Raw genomic sequence first — 18805 nt, forward strand, 5'->3', positions numbered from 1 at the left:
CTGGCATGGAGTCACCTAAATCCATCGAAGAGGCTTCCTTGACGGCAGGTACAATAACGTCTCGATCCGAGCTCCGGGGCACCCTGCAATGTCGACCGCGAGCCAAAGAGGCTCCCTCGACTGCATGCAACAACGCCCCGCCAAGATCCAGGCGGACTTCGGGCCCGCCAAGAGCCAGGCGGACCTCGGCCCCACCAAGAACTAGGCCGACCTCGGCCCGCCAAAGGCCAGGCAGACCTTGGCCCTGTCAAGATCTAGGCAGACCTCGGTCCCGCCAAAGGCCGAGCCGACCTCAGTCTGCTAAAGGCTAAGCCGATCTCGACCAGAAGCCAAGCCGACCTCGACCAGAGGCCAGGCCGACCTCAGTCCACCGAAGGCAAGCCGACCTCGCCCAGAGGCCAGACCGACCTCGGTCCGCCGAAGGCCGAGCCGACCTCGCCCAGCACATGTTGCAGCCTAAAAGCCTGCCCGACCTTGCCCACAGCCAAACCTGCGCGCATGCCCACGCCCGCACATGTGGCCGAACATCTCAGCCTAACCAGCCCCCTTCTACGAACCATTGCTTGCTAGCCATGCTATGGAGCGCCAATCAAGGGTCGTACCCGGCCACACCTGCCAAAGGCCATGCCCCGCCGCACCTGCCAACACATGCCATCTCTAGCTATTGACCAGCTGATCACATCTCAATTCGAAATTTCAGGTAACGGTTGTCACCCTCACCCTAAAAAAGGGATAGGAAAAGGCCCTTGGTAAACGGTTACAAGCTATTATAAGCTTTGATAAGCCATTACAAGCTATTTTGGGCTACAAGAGGCCATTAAAGACACTCAGAAAACTCTCCTCTCTCAAAAAAAAAAGGCTCGGCTAACTTAGCCATCGGAGGGCCTTCGCCGGAATCTCTGGCCAAGGCCTTGTGCAGGTACCCCGGAGTGCAAGAGGCGGCCCTTCTTCTTCGTCCCGGCCGGTATCTTCTCGAAGGTACCCCGAAGCACCGGAGGCGGCCCTTTTCTCCGTCCCGGCTGGCGTCTCCTCGCCTTCATCTAGTGTGGTCACTCTTAGGCCAGATTTCAACCGCAACGGTCTTTATAGAGTCATTGTATCTTACGAGACTCTAATTAGATAGTGTTATTTGATCGAACAGGCCGCTAAACGTCGAACGACGTATCAACCGCCATCTTGGCCTTTATTTAGTCAACCTCGACTCTATGGAGCCTAGACTGACTTTGATCATATAGATTTATTTGGGTCAAACCGACCCGAGCATTGAGCACTCCCACTTGACCAGCTCTACGAGAATATCGGGATTTAAAATTTTTATTTTTTAATTAATCAAAATTAAATTTTAATAAAAATATAATTTTGGATATTAGGTTCTAAAGGAGAATCTTAGAATTAGCTGAATTTGTCTGCTCATTATCCGTGCAAATTAAGTAATACTCAACCTTACCTAAGAAAGGAGAATAGAGGTAGACCAGAAATCACATAGAATAAAATACCAAGAAAGGACTTGATATCACTACATCTTTAAAAAAATATGGCCCTTAGTAGGATGGAATGGAGGAAAAAATGTGGCCCTTATGCAGTGGATCACAACTAATTCTAGATTAAGGCTTAGTTGAGTTAAGTTGAGTGTTATCATTTTTCCTAAAACCAGAGAATGGAAAGAGGCACAAATACTTTAAATAAATTGTAAAAGCCTGTATGAATCCGTCTTGAAAAATTAGCACATTGTCTATTTGATTCAATGAAGTTCCACTAGGTTGAACAATAAGAGGCAAGTATTTCATGTTCCTAGTTTGATCACAAACTAGACTGCCTTTGTGCCAAGTCAATAATTTACCATGTAACCAGTCAATCCAGATAAAGCCATTTTACCAAAAAAAATCCAGATCAAGTCAAATAACACTATTTTCGATAACCAATACAGCAGCAAAGCTTTGGCAATTGTCATAGATACAGTGATCTCCTGATTTAAGATGGAGAAATAGATGGAAAATAGATATTTGATCCAATGAAGAATAATAATTAGTGTTACAACATTTGCAGGAGTTACAAGAGAAAACAACCAAGTGCGATAGGTTAAAACTAAGACATCAAGTTGAAAGTCACAATCACCCTATTGAATTGGTGAGCCGGCCTAAATCCACGCTTCATCGTAAATTTTGAAATTTATCAACATTGGGGGATTTATGAATAATTTGAACCCTACAAATGTGAAGGATTGACTTGATCAAACAAGATCATTCATTTTTCTTGCTCAAATTGGCCCCATCATTTTAGATCAATTTGAACCAAATTCTAATAATGACCAAGGAAACTAGTACTTTATATTTTACATTGTAGGTTAAATAGATAGCTACTCAATTTATGAGTGATTTAGTCTTCAATTGCTACTAGCTCAAAAAGGAACCAATAAGGTGCAGGAGAACAATATCCATAAGCCTACTTCTGTTGTTCTAAAGTTCTCCCATTGAGGTTCCTAGATATACCACGTTTGGGCTCCCTTGAGGCTTGTTGGAATGAACCGGCTTGGGCTTTGGATTTAGAAGTATGCTTTTGAAGCTTCAGTCTGGCTTAAAGGCTACAACCCAAAATGAATCAGGGACAAGTTTGGCAGCCTTTGCCCAAAGCTGAAATGATAATAATACATATTAATATATGTTCTATATATCATACATGCATTAGTTACATATTTTATAGCAAATTTTAACTATCCATCCAAATGGCAGGTTAAGATCAAATATATTTTAGTACTGAACTTTAACTCCCTTATCCCCAGTTCTACCTCCATCCGATTTTGGAGCCCCATGACAGGCCTCATGCAGGTTGTTCCCCACCACCTACTTCATCCCATTGTGGGAGGAACCCAGCTTTGCCAATCCAAGTCCGATAACATTTTCGATGAATTAATAATTGAAATTCAATTTGATTTAATATTGCAAACCTTGGGAGAAATTATACAACAGATGGCCATTTGCTGAAACAGAAAAAAGCTAAATCTCATTCAAAATTTAATTTTTTTTACAATGTATAACCATGAAGCCAAACCAAGATCTACTTCATTCCACGTAATGCCCAAACTAGTTCATTATACACACACTTTACATCCTTTATTATAGATACATTACAAATTCTCTCTTTACTCCCAATACAACAACAATCTATAACATATCTTACCTTGTAATACAACCTCCAATATGACATTAAGGCTCTTTCTGAAGTAGGCTTTGATATGCATACCCAAAACACTTTCCAGCTTCTAGTAAGAAGCTAACGAGTCCTTCACTCTAAAATATGGTGAGTGGATGAGCTACAACTCAGTAAGTGACAAAATATAGCGAATGATATAACATCAAAAAGAAAGGAAAAAAAAGGAATGATGAAAGCAATAAGGATCCATACTAGTAAAACTCATAGAAAATATCTTATAAGAATAAATGCATTTACTAATATAATTTTGTTCTTAGTACACTTGAATGCTTTTGAACAATTAGTATCATTAAAGTACATAACTTTTCATCCAAAAATATTGAAAACAAAAATTTGCAGAACATTAAGATACAATAGAAACATTTTATGGCATTAGGACACTTGAAACACTTGAACACACCGAAAATTTTAAAAAACTGATTACAATCATTTCAATACTAACTTGTCAGTAACCAACTATTATACCTATTGGTCATTGGTTCACCGATCAAATAGGCACATTAGCTAAAGGTTCACTAAGACTAACTTTTATGCCCCTTGGTCAAGGATTCGTTAATGCCAACTTAACAATACCCGCAAGCTAGGATTTACTAATAACTTTTACAATTGCTGATTAGGGGTTCACAGGAACCAACCATTATACCTATTGATTAGGGTTCACTGGCTCATCAGAAGTTTATATCAATTCATAGAATACGATATTTTCAATATTACGAAACATCATTGCTAAAAACATTTCTGATTATAACATATAATTCCATAACATACTTTACTAATACCATGTAAGATGTAGTTATTCCATAACATACTTTGCTGATACCAAGTAAGATCTAAATGCTCCATAGCATACTTTATTGATACCGTGTAAGATCTTACTAAGGCAATATAGCTGGAGTTTAATAAATGCAAATGTTACTAATAATTCAAAGGGACCAAGTTTTCGCAGTATGTTCATACAAATATGTCTAGAAGTGACTTCAGAAGATCATACAAGTTATAATCATTTATAATAAAATTAGATTTTTGAGTTCTTCCCACAACAAAAAATTTCTGAAATTCAATGTATTTAAGATGATTCGAACATCCATATATAAGGATATCAAACTGATGTTGAACATGAAAAGGAAGAAACAGAAATCATGAATCAATGGCTTAGAAATCCTTTTGTAAAGTAGAAAAATCTACTATGTAAGGACATTTACACTTAGAAGAATTCCGAAGCTTCACACTATACTTCCTCTTTACTGTTATTTTCTATTTCTTTTCTTCGCTAGCTACTTTTTATAGGTGGCTGGGATTTCTAGAGTTGCAAAACGACAGAACGAGGACAGAACCCTCCTATTTATAGATAACTTCTAAGTATGAGGTATCTAGCCATCCCAATTTAGCAGCTTGGTGCCAAGTTCAGGTTCAAATACATGGTTGAATTTCGAGCATGAGGTGGCTGCTTTACCAAGAGGTATAACAAACATGAGATGATAATTTAAAGCAAATTAATACAAGGTGGCCATTCCTAAAAAAGATGAGGTGGAAGTTCAAGCATGAGGTAATACAAGCAGAAGGTGGTAGTCTAAGGTAAACATGAGATGACAGCTCATTAAAGAAAGCACAATGTGGCAACTCACCAAAATGCGTGAGATGGCAGTTTTTAGATAAATATAGCCTAGTCCTTGCACTTATCTCTAAGATAAATCGCATCAATCAGTTATCTCCAAATAGGTCATATGCACATGCATTGCCAAAAGTTATCATTTATCTAACTCAGTTACATCAATAGTCATAGCTAAGATGTTGCAAGATTGAGGTATTACGAACATATGCTTGTATTACACCTACACCCTTCAGGACCTTGTTAATCCGCATCTACTTCCCTCTTTTCCTCATGAAGATGATCTGACCACCACATTAGCGATCCTCCACCTTGTAATTTTCTTATCTAGACCAAGCATCCTCTTTGCTTTCCCCATTGTTGTTGAGGCTTGTTGGGTGCTTGGGCCGGCTTCTATACTTGGATCTCAGCAAGCCAAGAAAGATCAAAGTAAAAGAGAGGAGGAAGGACAAGGACTGGTGTGAAAAGAAGAAAAGAGAAGGGAAAGGAGCAGAAGAGGAAGCATCTAGGCTCATTTGCACTTCACGTCAAAATTGAAGGTTGGGCTTGAGCCTAGCATACATAAGAACCTTCAAGCTTAGGCCCAACCCACACCCTAATTAATAGCATTTAGGCCAAGCTCGGGTAGGTGGTTGCCCAATCTACCGGCTACCCATTTCTAGCCTTAAAAGCATGTTTGATATGATATTAATTTATTTGGTTTTTTGTAGCTTTAGCCTTCTATGTTGCTTCCTAAATGTCTGAAACGGGCAATGGTTACTTTGCCATTCAGCACATCTTAATGCAAGATGGGTGACATCCTCTTCATTCAACAATTAAAAGGCCAAATGAGCAACGATCCATTCTATTATCATTTTTCCTTCTTTTATAAAATCACATTTGTTTTTATTATTTTATTAACTTTTATTTGAGTTTGGTAATATTCAATTCCAACTCATTGTGTTTTTACTAATCGGCACACTTAACATGGAGAGTGAAACATTTTTGTAATTATGAATCATTTGTTTTATATTTTAGATCCACGGCACTTACAAAAGAAGAAATGATAGTTCAGACAATTAACAACATAAACTAAAATTTTAACAAGCTTTCATATATATCATGAGCTTTCTTCAATTTAAATTCAATGCTAGTTTATCTCAGCCAATTACTTTCTAGAGAAGATGATTTTGTTAGTAACTAAACAATATTTATAAATTATCATATGCAGTATCCAAAGATTTATGATGATGTCTTATGATTTGAATGGAGAGCAAGATTACCTAGACACTTCAAGTTGTGGGTTTTTTTCATGCTGGACACTGGACACTTCATAACACAATTCGACACTTTTACTGAACAAAACATGATATCTTCATATTTACAGATCAAACTCTGGCACTTCTACAAAGAAGTTTTCCAATATAACTTAAAATTTAGAAAAGGTTTTATCAATTTTCTAATATCATCAAAAAAATAAACCAAAAATCTATTCATCGTTATGCATATATATAAATATTCATTAAGTCTATAGACATGACACATGCTCAAGTTCAAGGTTTGAATCTCCCACTCTTTATCACATGTCAAGATAATCTCGATAGAGTGGCTTCTCGTTCATCAGAGCAAAGTCTAACACACATATACATGCACACAGACAGGTGTGATGCTTCTTGTTCATCATAGCAAAGTCCAAGTGCGTCATACGTGCACATGCTTGCGTTTTTGTGCGCGTATGAATGTATATATGTATGTATGTATATGTATATTGTGCATATACTTGCATATATAAGTTATATGACATATAAATGAATGACGCAAGGATTTAAGATCTGGTACTAGCACCCCTCCTGGTCTCTGTAATAAATGTGTTCTCAAAGGCTTCAAGCCAACCTATAGGATCAGCCAGAACCCCAAGATGACCTATATGGAATCCAAAAGTCCAGAGTGAACCATAGGTCAAACCCTTGCCCAAGCCTATAAATCCTATCCAAATTCTTTCCCTAGTCCCAATCAACTATCTAAAACTCAATTGCACATTAATTATCTAATTTCATCATTATTTTGGTGTCAGGAAGTTAACTGAAATTCCCTTCATGTTGACCATGTGACATGATTTGACTTTTGTTTGACCATGGTTAAAATACCCAAAAATTTGTATCAAATATCTCTCTCTATACTAGGAACCAACCCTAAATTTTCAGCTCGAAGCCAGCTCTATACACCCCCCAATTACCCATTATATTAGAAAGCCAGTTAACTAGTTGCTACACCATGCTCTCATACATGGGCTTCCCATCTTGCACCACTTAAACTTATTTTTACCCGCTTTAGGACCACGAAAGTTACCAACTTATCTAAAAAAGACATGTGCCTAAATTCAAATTGAGCCAAAGGATCTATTTGTGTTCCTTGAAAAGCAATCCTAACCACTAGTCCATGATCTATGGCACCTTCTCTCCACAAGAAGGATGAGAATTTACCAAATGGAAGATCCGAATGTGTATAAGTTCTGGTCAGCTGGTCGGAGCCCTGGATACACACTTTCTCTCAATCAGGCAATCAGAACCCTAATCTACCTCTTTCCTCTTGATGTCCACCTATCTTCCCCTTCAAATCTTTCTCCCTTTTGGCTGCAACCCCAAATCTTGACCGCGATCAATGGTTGAGATTCAGAAGTATCGAAACATGCTTGTTTCGCACCTAGGCTTTTTCAAAGTGCTAAAAGGGTGCACCTTTTTGGCGCCAAAGGGGCATCGTCTTGAGGTATGCGAGGCATTGCAGTTGGGCTTTGCTTGCACCTTGCACCTAGTCGCACCTTTGACAATACTACTTCTAACATAACCTCCAAAGATAAAAAAATATTCCATAAAAAGACATTCTTGATCACAAGACAAAGGTAAAATAGGGACAGTTGAATTTGCAGTGGCAATAATTTTTGCACTAAACTGGCAGCATAGTTGAAGCTGATGCCACAAGGAAAACTGCATCTAACATCACATAGGCATATGCTGTGGTCACATGAAACTAGTAGGTGGTGGGCTTAAGAGATCCCACAGCCAACAAGATGCAATGTAGCCTGCATTCTAGTGGACACAGTTTGCATGGTTAAGCTGCTTACCGGTTCTGAGCTTAGACCAAAGAAATGACGTGAATAAGAACGTGCATTTCTTGATTGGTCTACACCAGACAAAGCTTCAACCAATGATCCAGCCCATCCATATGGATCAACCCAAATAAGGCAACGACAGTGTTGGGAAGGCTTAGCCATGTAAAGGGAGACTGATTCCTGAATTTTATTTCTATGACATCACATGTATAGATGGAAAATATAAAAGCAGTTTGGCTGCTATCCAATCATTCACAATTAGTGCATCACTGGGTCAGGTTTGGGTCAGATGTAGATATATCCATGCCCAAACTCGATATATTTGTTAGACCTGATCACCCGATACTTAATCTAGACCTAGTTTATGTCCTATACTGATACCTAATAATGGACCCAAATTAATCAACAACCAGGTCATAGTTGGATATATGTTATTTATTTTGACATATATTTAACCTATCTTTTTTTTACAAATTAATGCAACCAGGATATTGCTGGTTTAATGACCTGGTTTAATACATACACACACACATGGATAACATACATTACCTAGCCTAGACCTAGTTTAAGTCCTATACTGATACCTAATAATGGACCCAAAATTAATCAACAACCAGGTCATAGTTGGATATTTGTTATCTACTTCAACATAAATTTAAACTATTTTTTTCAAATTAATGCACCCAGAATATTATTGGTTTTAACAGATTCCCTTCTCAGTATATGTGTGTGTGTGTGTGTGTACACACATATATACATATACATATACATATACATATACATATACATATACACACATATATATATATATGCATGTATATACATGCATATGTGTATAGATATATGTACATGTATATGTATATATATGTGTATGTATGTATGTATATGTATAAGCATATATGTATATGTAAATATATGTGTATATATATAATGTACATGTATATACATACATACACATGCACTCAATGTATGTATATATGCATGTATGCATATATGTCCCTGCTCCTTGCTTACATATGTAAGCATACATGCATAAATGTACGAAATCTGGTTGAGTTGTAAAGATTCAGGTATGGATCAGCTTAAAATCCAATCCTGACCCAACAAATGTTTTATGTTTAAATTTAGAGCCCAAACACAACCCAACAATTGCCAGGTCCCGAACTTAGGTTTTGAGGTCAGCTTGGATCAAATTATTGAGTTATGGCCACTGTTGATCCCTGCTTACAATATCTAGTGCATTAGAGGATATATTACTAGAATTACCTTCAATGTTCTATTCATCTAAAGAGAGAAATGAGGAAGGAAGAAGTAAAGGGATCTGATGTAACCTGGCCAACATATAATTTCAAGTATATCATCTGTTTATATACCAGGTGTAGTTCACAGGCTAAACAATCAAAGAATATTGTAGGTGCCAACTGGACCAGTTGATGAAGTCACTAGGAATTGGCATCAGCAGCCTGACTATGAGTCCTTCCTGCACTACTTACAAAATTTATTACCTCAATATAATGGACGATCGCAGAAACTGCTTAGACGTATAGATGTAGTCAAGAACTTATCCCACTAAATTGCCATAGGAATGCCATAGCCAGCTTTTGATTACAAAAGTATGATCCATTTATGCACAACATATCTCACAACCCAGAACACCAAATGCACCTGTCTAACAACCAATCAATATCTTTTTCCAAGAAAAATGGTGATCTTTGCAATAGGTCAGTTACTCTCACGCAAGATATTCAATTATATTATCAAGCAACATATTTCAACAGGATTTTTAGTTATGACTTTAAGAAATGATAATTGAATATTCAAAAGTGTTTCTATTGACATGTCCCCAAAATTGCTTCTGAAATTGAAAAGGTTTCCAAAAATGATGATCTGTTTCAATACATTACAATGTTTACCACTCTAAGATGGTTAACTAGGTTGATGAACTTGAACTATTGAGTTAGCCAACTGATTTCACAAGATTAAGCAAATTGTTTGACCCAGATTGCCATATAAATTCGAAGAAAGCTCATTCTGATGGGCTATGTCCAATATCAGAAAGTCTACTCCCAAGTAGGCTGCAAGCAGGTAAACGTGTCAGGGCCTGGCACCCCCAAAATCCAATCCATATTTGAATTGGCTCAAGAACTTGAACGTAAGCCTAATCCATGTCCATTCAGGTCAGATTGGGTTGGATTTGAGATTTATTTATTGATCCATCAGGATTTTCAACTCCAAACAGATCAAGAATAATCCAAGCTAAACCACAAAAAACATGCACAAATTGGACAATGCAAGAAATACAATTTAACAATATGAAGACATTGTCAACAACTGTGCTAAATGAAATTTGACATATAAATTATCATCATGAACACAAATTGATGATTAACTACATCAAAGTTAATTCTAAAATCAAATTAATTTCTTAAATTCAAGGAGGATTGTGAAATTGGTCTGGGGTCAGCTTGGGTTAGCTCAGATCCAGATCGACGTACTTAATGATCTGTATGCTACCCATATATCAAACAAGCCATAATCCAAGCTTACTTCAAATACATAGGTTTGGATTGGATAGTATTAATTTTAGGCTGGTTCCGAATCAGAAGCAGATCAATAGAATCTGCTTACAGTGACCTGTTCTATAAAGCTTGTTTTCATTATGTCATGCCAAACAACAAACAACTACACTTCTTTTCCCACACATCACTTCCTGAACCTTACCTTTTTCATAAAATTCAGATGTTAAGAAAAATCTTTCACAAAACTGCCAATCAGAACAGCTTTGAGGATGATAGTGGTATTTTGATGATTAACACAACCATTAAGGGAATATCTAATTAAATACTACAGGTTAATTTGATACATCATTACTGAGTTCGACACTCTCGATACATTAAAAGAATGAGATCAAGATGTATTTCAATGATTAATAATGAGATAGAATTTGTGATAAAAAAGAGATAGTGAATTCTAAATTCTAATTCGGCAAAGTTTCAAGTGAAACGTACTCTTAAGAGGACAATAGTAATTTTCCTGGTTAAGAGTATGTAGCAATATCATGGCATACATTCAAAATTGCTTGAAGTATATTTCATTGATTATACGGATAAATCTAACCTTAAGTTGCAACAAAGTGTGGAATGAGTCGACCCCAAGGTTGATGGAGTCGACCCCGGCACATCATGGAACCATCAGGCACACTTCTGCAAAAATGGCACGAATGAACAGTAGTTGAGTCGACCCCAAGCTTGCTTGAGTCGACCCCATCTTCAAGCCTCAAGAAAATAAGTCTCTGTAATCTCTGAGAGGGTCGACCCCAATGTAACTTGAGTCGACCCCACCTTGAGTCGACCCCAACTGAACATGAGTCGACCCCAAGGTTGTGTCATTCAAAACTGGGTCTCTGAAATCCCTGAGAGGGTCGACCCCAATGGAACTTGAGTCGACCCCACTGTACCTTGAGTCGACCCAAAAAGAGTTGAGTCGACCCCAGTGAAAAACGGCTGAAATATAAGGTTCTGTGTTTCCTGAGAGGGCCGACCCTAATGTAGCATGAGTCGACCCCAGTGAAAGTTGGGTCGACCCCAGTGAAAGTTGGATCGACCCTAAGTCTGATGAACAGTGGTTTGAGTCGACCCCAGGAAAGTTTGGATCGACCCCAGCACGGGCAGAACTATAACGGCTAGTTCTGCAGAAGTACTTTTTGTCCTTCCAACAGTAAGTAACGGCTAGTTTTTGAAATCTAACCAATGGGGGGTGTCCAATGGATGAGGGAAACTATTTAAAGTGACACTATTCATCAGAGAATGTATCCTTTTGCAAAATATCAGAGCTTACACAAGAAAGACAAGTGCCCTAATCTTCTTCATCCAAGTGCTTCACTCAAGAGTCAAAAGGAAATGAAAAAGCAGATTCTAAGCAACATTAAGAGATCCATCAACCCTTGAAGAGTGAAGCAATCTTGATAAAGAAGAGAGAAGTCTCATCAAGCGATAACTATATTCTAAACTCTTCTTTGTAGCTTATAATTGTTATATTTGCTCATCTAAGAGTTTCAACTTTTTTCTTCTTTTTAATCACCTTGTAAAGGTTTGTTGGTGAGCCCGTAAAACCAACGGTGTAGGTTTATTGATGAACCCGTAAAACCAATTGTGAAGGTTCGTTGGTGAGCCCGTAAAACCAACGTAGGTTTTTGGTGATCCCGGAAAACCAAAGTGTAAAGGTTTTTGGATTGTGAGCCCGGAAAACAATCCAACTGTAATCCACGAGATTATAGTGAATTCCCAACGGGTCGCTTGGAGAGTGGACGTAGGTGCTTAAGAGAGCACCGAACCACTATACTTCTTGTGTGTTTGCATTGTATATTGTCTTAACTTCACTACTCATCAATTGACTCAATTAAGATAGTAAAAATTTAGAGAAACCAATTCACCCCTCCTCTTGGCTTGTCACCTTGGACAACAAGTAGTATCAAAGCAAGGTGCTCACATAGTATTTGTTGATCTCACAATCAAGAGACAAAGATCATGACAACCCAAGTAGGATGTTCTATGAGCGAGGGGCAATCCACAAATAGACCTCCTCTGTTTAATGGCACTAATTACACATACTGGAAAGCTAGGATGAGGATATTCATTCAAACTCTAGGCTATGAATTGTGGTATATTATAATTAGAGGATCACACACACCCACAATTAGTATAGAGAGCACTATCATTCCAAAATCAGAAATGGATTGGAATGAGAGTGATAGAAGACTAACACAACTAAATGCAAAAGCAATTAATGTACTTACTGTTCATTAGATGTAAGTGAATTCAATAGAATATCGACATGCATCTCCGCGAAAGAAATTTGGGATAAACTGGAGGTCACACATGAAGGAACTAATCAAGTCAAGGAGTCAAAAATAAATATATTAGTTCATAAGTATGAGTTGTTTAAATGGAGTCCACTGAGTCTATAACTGAAATGTTTACTCGATTCACGGAAATCATAAATGGGCTAAAGAGTTTAGGAAAGTCTTATACTAACTCTGATTTAGTGCGAAAAATTCTCAGATCTCTACCAAGAGTTTGGGAGGCCAAAGTAACAGCAATTCAAGAAGCAAAGGACCTCAATACACTGCAATTGGAAGAACTTCTAGGATCACTCATGACCTATGAGTTGACCATGAGGCAAAATTCAGAAGATGAGGTCAAGAAAAGAAAGACCATTGCTTTGAAGTCTACTACTCCAAAACAGAAAACTGAATCAGAAGAATCTGATGATGAGGAGGAATATGATGAAGAAGGAATGGCTATGCTTGAAAGAAAATTCAGAAAGTTCATGAGAGGAAAGAAGAAATTTTATAAAAGGAAGCCCTTCCTCAAAGGTAGCTCAAGCAAAGAAAAGGGTAAGGACAAAGAAAAGAAAAAGGAAACACCAATTTGCTATGAGTGTAACAAGCCCGGGCATTCCAAGATAGATTGTCCGGAATTGAAGTGGATGGCAAGAAAACTTAAGAAGAAGAACTTCATGGCTGAATGGAGTGAAAGTGAGGAGTCAAGTTCGGAAGAGGAAGATCAACAAGAGACGGCCCAAATCTGTCATATGGCCAATGACGATGAGGTAGATTCTGAACTTGAATGTGATTTTACTGTTGAAGAATTACATGATGCATTTTTAGAACTCATAGAAAAACACAAGAAATTAATCAATAAAAATAAAGTTTTACAAAATTAAAATCAATCTCTTATCCAAGAAAAGCAAAAACTATCTAATGACTATTAAACATTAAGTAGGAGATTTACAAATGAAACCAAAAGTCAAATTGCTGAAAATGTCAAGTTAAAAGAAGATGCTGAAAAATACAAATCCTTAGTGGACAAGTTTACACTTAGCTCAACCAAATTAAATATGATTCTTGATAGTCAAAAAGCTGTATACGATAAAGCTGGATTGGGATATAAAACAAATAGAAAACAAAAATATTTAAAGAACATATTTGTGAAAGCCAAAAATGAAAATATAACTTATCATTGCTGCAATAAATTAGGATATAAAGCATATAAGTATAACTATATAAAGTCTAGCTACAACAAATTGAGTAATAATTATAAGCTAAAATCTAAGAAAATTTGGGTTTCAAAAGGAACATCAAGTACTAACCCTTAAAGGACCCAACATAGTTTGGGTACCTAAAGTATATTCTTGATCTTGATTGCAGGAGTGTCTTGCAGCAAATAAGGTGGATAAATGATGGTATCTAGATAGCGACTGTTCAAGACACATGACAGGTGACATAGAACAATTTGTCACCTTGGAATCTAAGAAGGGTGGAGTGGTAACCTATGGAGACAATGGAAAAGGACTTATCATTGGAAAGGGTAAAATTTACATTACTCCATCCACCTTTATAGAAAATGTTTTATTAGTTAATGGTCTGAAACATAACCTACTTAGCATAAGTCAATTTTGTGATAAAGGTCTTAAAGTCACATTTGAAGCTTCAGTATGCATAATCACAAATCCTAAAGATAATAGCATTGTACTTATAGGACAAAGGCTGAGAAATATTTACATAGTAGATCTTCATGAGTTAGGCAAGAAAAATGGATTATGTTTAATTACTAATGAAGAAAGAAAAAATGAAACAAGTTGGCTTTGGCATCGTAGACTAGGACATGCTAGTATGGACTTAATATCAAAACTAGTCAAGAAGGATTTGATAAAGGATGTGCCAAAATTGATCTTTGAAAATGACAAAATCTGTGGACCATGCTCATTAGGAAAGCAAACAAAAACATCCTTCAAATCAAAGAATATAGTATCAACCACTAGGCCTTTTGAACTCATACACCTGGATCTATTTGGATCCACTAGAACCGCAAGTCTAGGAGGGAAGAAGTATGGACTGGTTATAGTAGATGATTTTTTAAGATATACATGGGTTTCATTTCTTGCACATAAGAATGAAGCATTTTCAGCATTCTTGAAATACTATAAAAACATCATAACTGAAAAGTAGCTCACCTTAATAGCAATTCGAAGTGATTATGGAACTGAATTCGAAAATCAACACTTTGAAGAATTTTGTAATGAAAATGGTATCTCACATCAATTTTCAGCATCTAAAACGCCTCAACAAAATGGGGTTGTTGAAAGAAAAAATAGGACCTCGGCAGAAATGGCACGCACAATGTTGTGCGAGTCAAATCTTCCAAAGTACTTTTGGGCTGAAGCTATAAGTACTGCTTGCCATATTCTAAATCGGATTTTAATACGACCTATAACCAAGAAAACTCCTTATGAACTTTGGAAGAATAAGAAACCAACTGCTAAATATCTTAAAGTATTTGAATGTAGATGTTTCATTTTAAATAATGGCAAGGAGGATCTAAGTAAATTTGATGCCAAGTCAGATGAAGGTATCTTCTTAGGATACTCTACATCTAGCAGGGCATACAGAGTATTCAACAAAAGAACTCTTGTAGTTGAAGAGTCAGTTAATATCATATTTGATGAGTCTGATAGTGAGCCTCCTAGGAGAGAAAATATTATTGATGATGATGCAGGAATTATTGACTTTGAAAAATTGAATCTTGATGACGTGCCAAATCAAGAAAAGAAAAATGAACGCGTGCCACCACAATCTCAAGACTTGCTAAAGGAATGAAGGTATGCACATGGACACCCTAAAGACTTAATCATTGGTGATCCATCTCAAGAGGTAAGAACTCGATCCTCTTTTAGAAATTTAAACGATTATCTTGCTTTTGTTTCACAATTAGAACCTAAGACTTATGAAGAAGCTGAAAAAGACACAAATTGGATAAATGCTATGCAGAAAGAATTAAATCAATTCAAAAGAAGTAATGTATGGACATTAACTGAGAGACCAAAGCATAACTCAGTAATTGGAACAAAATGGATCTTTAGAAATAAATTAGATGAAAATGAGGTAGTTATAAGAAATAAAGCTAGACTTGTAGCTAAAGGATACAATCAAGAAGAAGGGATAGATTTTGAGAAAACATTTGCTCCCGTAGCCAGATTAGAAGCTATTAGATTACTTCTAGCCTTTGCATGCTTCATGGATTTCACATTGTATCAAATGGATGTAAAAAGCGCCTTCTTAAACGATTCTATTGAGGAAGAAGTATATGTAGAGCAACCTCCTGGTTTTGAGAATCATGAATTGCCAAATCATGTGTTTAGATTACATAAGGCATTATATGGATTGAAACAAGCACCTAGGGCTTGGTATGATCGACTAAGCAAATTTCTACTGAACAATGATTTCAGTAGAGAAAATGTAGATAAAACACTTTTTCTCAAAAGAAAAGACAAAAATCTGCTAGTAGTTCAAATATACGTAGATGACATAATTTTTGGTGCCACTAATGATAATCTATGCAAAGAGTTTGCTAAATTAATGCAAGGAGAATTCAAGATGAGCATGATGGGAGAACTAAATTTCTTTCTCGGATTACAAATCAAGCAAACTAAGGAAGGTATCTTCATTCATCAAACTGAGTACACAAAGGAAATATTAAAGAGGTTTGGGAATGAAAATCACAAGGGAATAGGCACCCCAATGAATCCCACTAGTAAGCTAGACAAAGATGAAAAAGAAAAAAGTATAGATATAAAGCTTTATAGAGGCTTAATTGGATCTTTGCTTTATCTTACTGCTAGTAGGCCAGACATAGTGTTTAGTGTGGGAATATGTGCCAGATACCAATCAGATCCTAAGGAGTCACATCTAAGTGCTATCAAAAGAATCCTTAGATATTTGAGAGCAACCACAAACATAGGTTTATGGTACTCTAGAGACTCCTATCTAGATTTACTTGCATACTCTGACGCAGATTTTGCTGGTTGCAAATTAGATAAAAAGAGCACTAGTGGAACATGTCAATTTTTAGGAAATAACTTAGTATCATGGTTTAGCAAAAAGCAGAATTCGGTAGCACTGTCAACGGCTGAGGCCGAATATATAGCTGCCGGAAGTTGTTGTGCTCAAGTACTATGGCTCGAGCAACAACTAGAGGACTATGGAATTAAACTAGACAACATTCCTATAAAGTGTGATAACACTAGTGCCATTAACCTTACTAAAAATCCGGTTCAGCACTCTAAAGCCAAACACATTGAAATAAGATATCATTTCATTAGAGATCATGTGCAAAATGGGAACATATGTATTGAGCATGTATGTACTGAGAAACAATTAGCTGACATATTCACAAAACCTTTAAGTAAAGATAGATTTTGCATGCTTAGGAGGGAATTAGGCATATGTGATCCTTTTGATTGAGGAGATATAAAAAGGAGCAAGTTGTCTCATGATACTCTCCTTCCATTTCGAAAAACCCATGAAACATTAGTCAAACTAGTCATCTATAGATTCCTTACTCATGTATCAGTGTCCCATGAAGAATTTGTAAGGATTGGAGGCAAGGAAGAATTTTTAAAAGGAAAGGAAGAGAAAGAAAATTTTCTGAACTGGGGCCGACCCGAGCCAGAATGGGGTCGACCCCACGTTGAGTCGACCCAAGAAAAATCTGGGGTCGACCCAACGGCGGGACCCTGTTTTTAAAGAGGGAACCGTGAGCTATTTTAGGGCACTGTTTCATCTTGTCCTCTTCCTAAAACCCCATTTTCCACTTTCCAATCTCTTCCAATCATCTCCAAATAGTGCTAGATTGCTTCCCCAAGCCGTTAGATCAAGATCTTGGAAGGAACGGGACCCAAGCGAGCCGTTGCTAAGCGATCCGGGAGAGTCTCACGGCCAACCATTGTTGATAGGCATGCTAGGGACTCGTCTACAGTACCTCCACAAGGTGAAACACGTGCAGAGCCTCCTCCACCTCTCTCCCCTTCAGTTCAACTTGTTAAATATGCGGGGAGATCGGTAACCACAGGGAGAAGGATCCACTCCGAATTTTTGGATCAAGAAGAGTTTCGGTTGGAGGATTGGATCCGAAGGCAGGGATGGGAGTATCTTTGCTTCCTAGATTTGATGACCTACCCGGGCTTGGTTCGTGAGTTCTATGCCTTTCTAAAAGTTGGAATGGAAGGGCTTGTATATGAGGTCCGAGGTGTAAGGGTTAAGGTTTCAGAAAAAAGTCTGAGTGAGTTGCTTCATCTCCCCTGCGAAGGAGCTACATCGAAAAGACCAGAAAGTAAGTTGAGAGCTCTACAGCTGATTTTTGAGAGAGAGAATTTTGATTATTCAGAAATTTAGTATCTAGCTCTCTATCAGCTGAGATGAGGTTGTTGCACAACTTCATAGGTCGGATATTGTTTCCGAAGAGCGGGAGATTCGATCACATATCTGAGCGAGACATGGTCATTATGGAGCATGTCATTCAGGGCATTCCCCTGAATCTTCCAGCTATGATGATCAGGCAGATGCGAGAGGCCATATGCAAATCGAGTCTCTTTGCCCTACGGTATGATACTTATCCTGATATTCTGACAACATGACATATCAGTAGAGGGAGAGATCTCCAGGCATCTACTATTCACTGACACTTACACTGCACAGTCCCTAATTCGCATGGGTTATGAGAAGGTGAACGGGCAGTGGGTGCGTGCAGGAGCAGGGATACATGCACCAGAGGGTGATGCACCAGAGGGTGATGCGCCAGAGATTGGAGACCCCATCCCTGAGGCTGAGGTACCTGCGGATCATCCTACAGCACCTTCAGAGGCTGGACCTTCATCGTCATCTGTACCCACGGGGTGCACAGAGAATTTTTGGAGTAGGATGACTGAGCTTGTGTCAGCTCAGGCGAGGACCATCTCTGACGGGTTGATGAGCAGGATGGACATCTTGACTGCTGAGATTAGCGATCTCAGAGAGTAGGTAGGAGCATTACGGAGAAAGAGAGAGGCTCATGGTCCATCTG

General features: G+C 37.9%; 1 protein-coding gene across 8 annotated transcripts in view; it reads right to left on the reverse strand.

Annotated features, from left to right (window-relative positions):
* Window positions 1-2978: 2978 nt before the first annotated feature.
* Window positions 2979-18805, reverse strand: part of LOC103698259 (protein FAR1-RELATED SEQUENCE 6-like) — a 43799-nt gene continuing 27972 nt past the window's right edge. For 7 of the 8 annotated variants that reach the window (XR_015974727.1, XR_005507172.2, XR_005507173.2 and 4 more), the window contains one exon: window positions 2979-3287. The gene's annotated coding sequence lies outside the window, so the exon portion shown is untranslated. Of the gene's footprint in view, window positions 3288-9234; window positions 9573-18805 lie in introns of those variants that run through there. The other variant, XR_015974728.1, reaches the window with a different exon arrangement.

Source organism: Phoenix dactylifera, chromosome 18 (assembly GCF_051530095.1).
Source record: "Phoenix dactylifera cultivar Ajwa chromosome 18, Ajwa_hap1_PhDact_Kaust_v1.1, whole genome shotgun sequence".
NCBI lineage: Eukaryota > Viridiplantae > Streptophyta > Magnoliopsida > Arecales > Arecaceae > Phoenix > Phoenix dactylifera.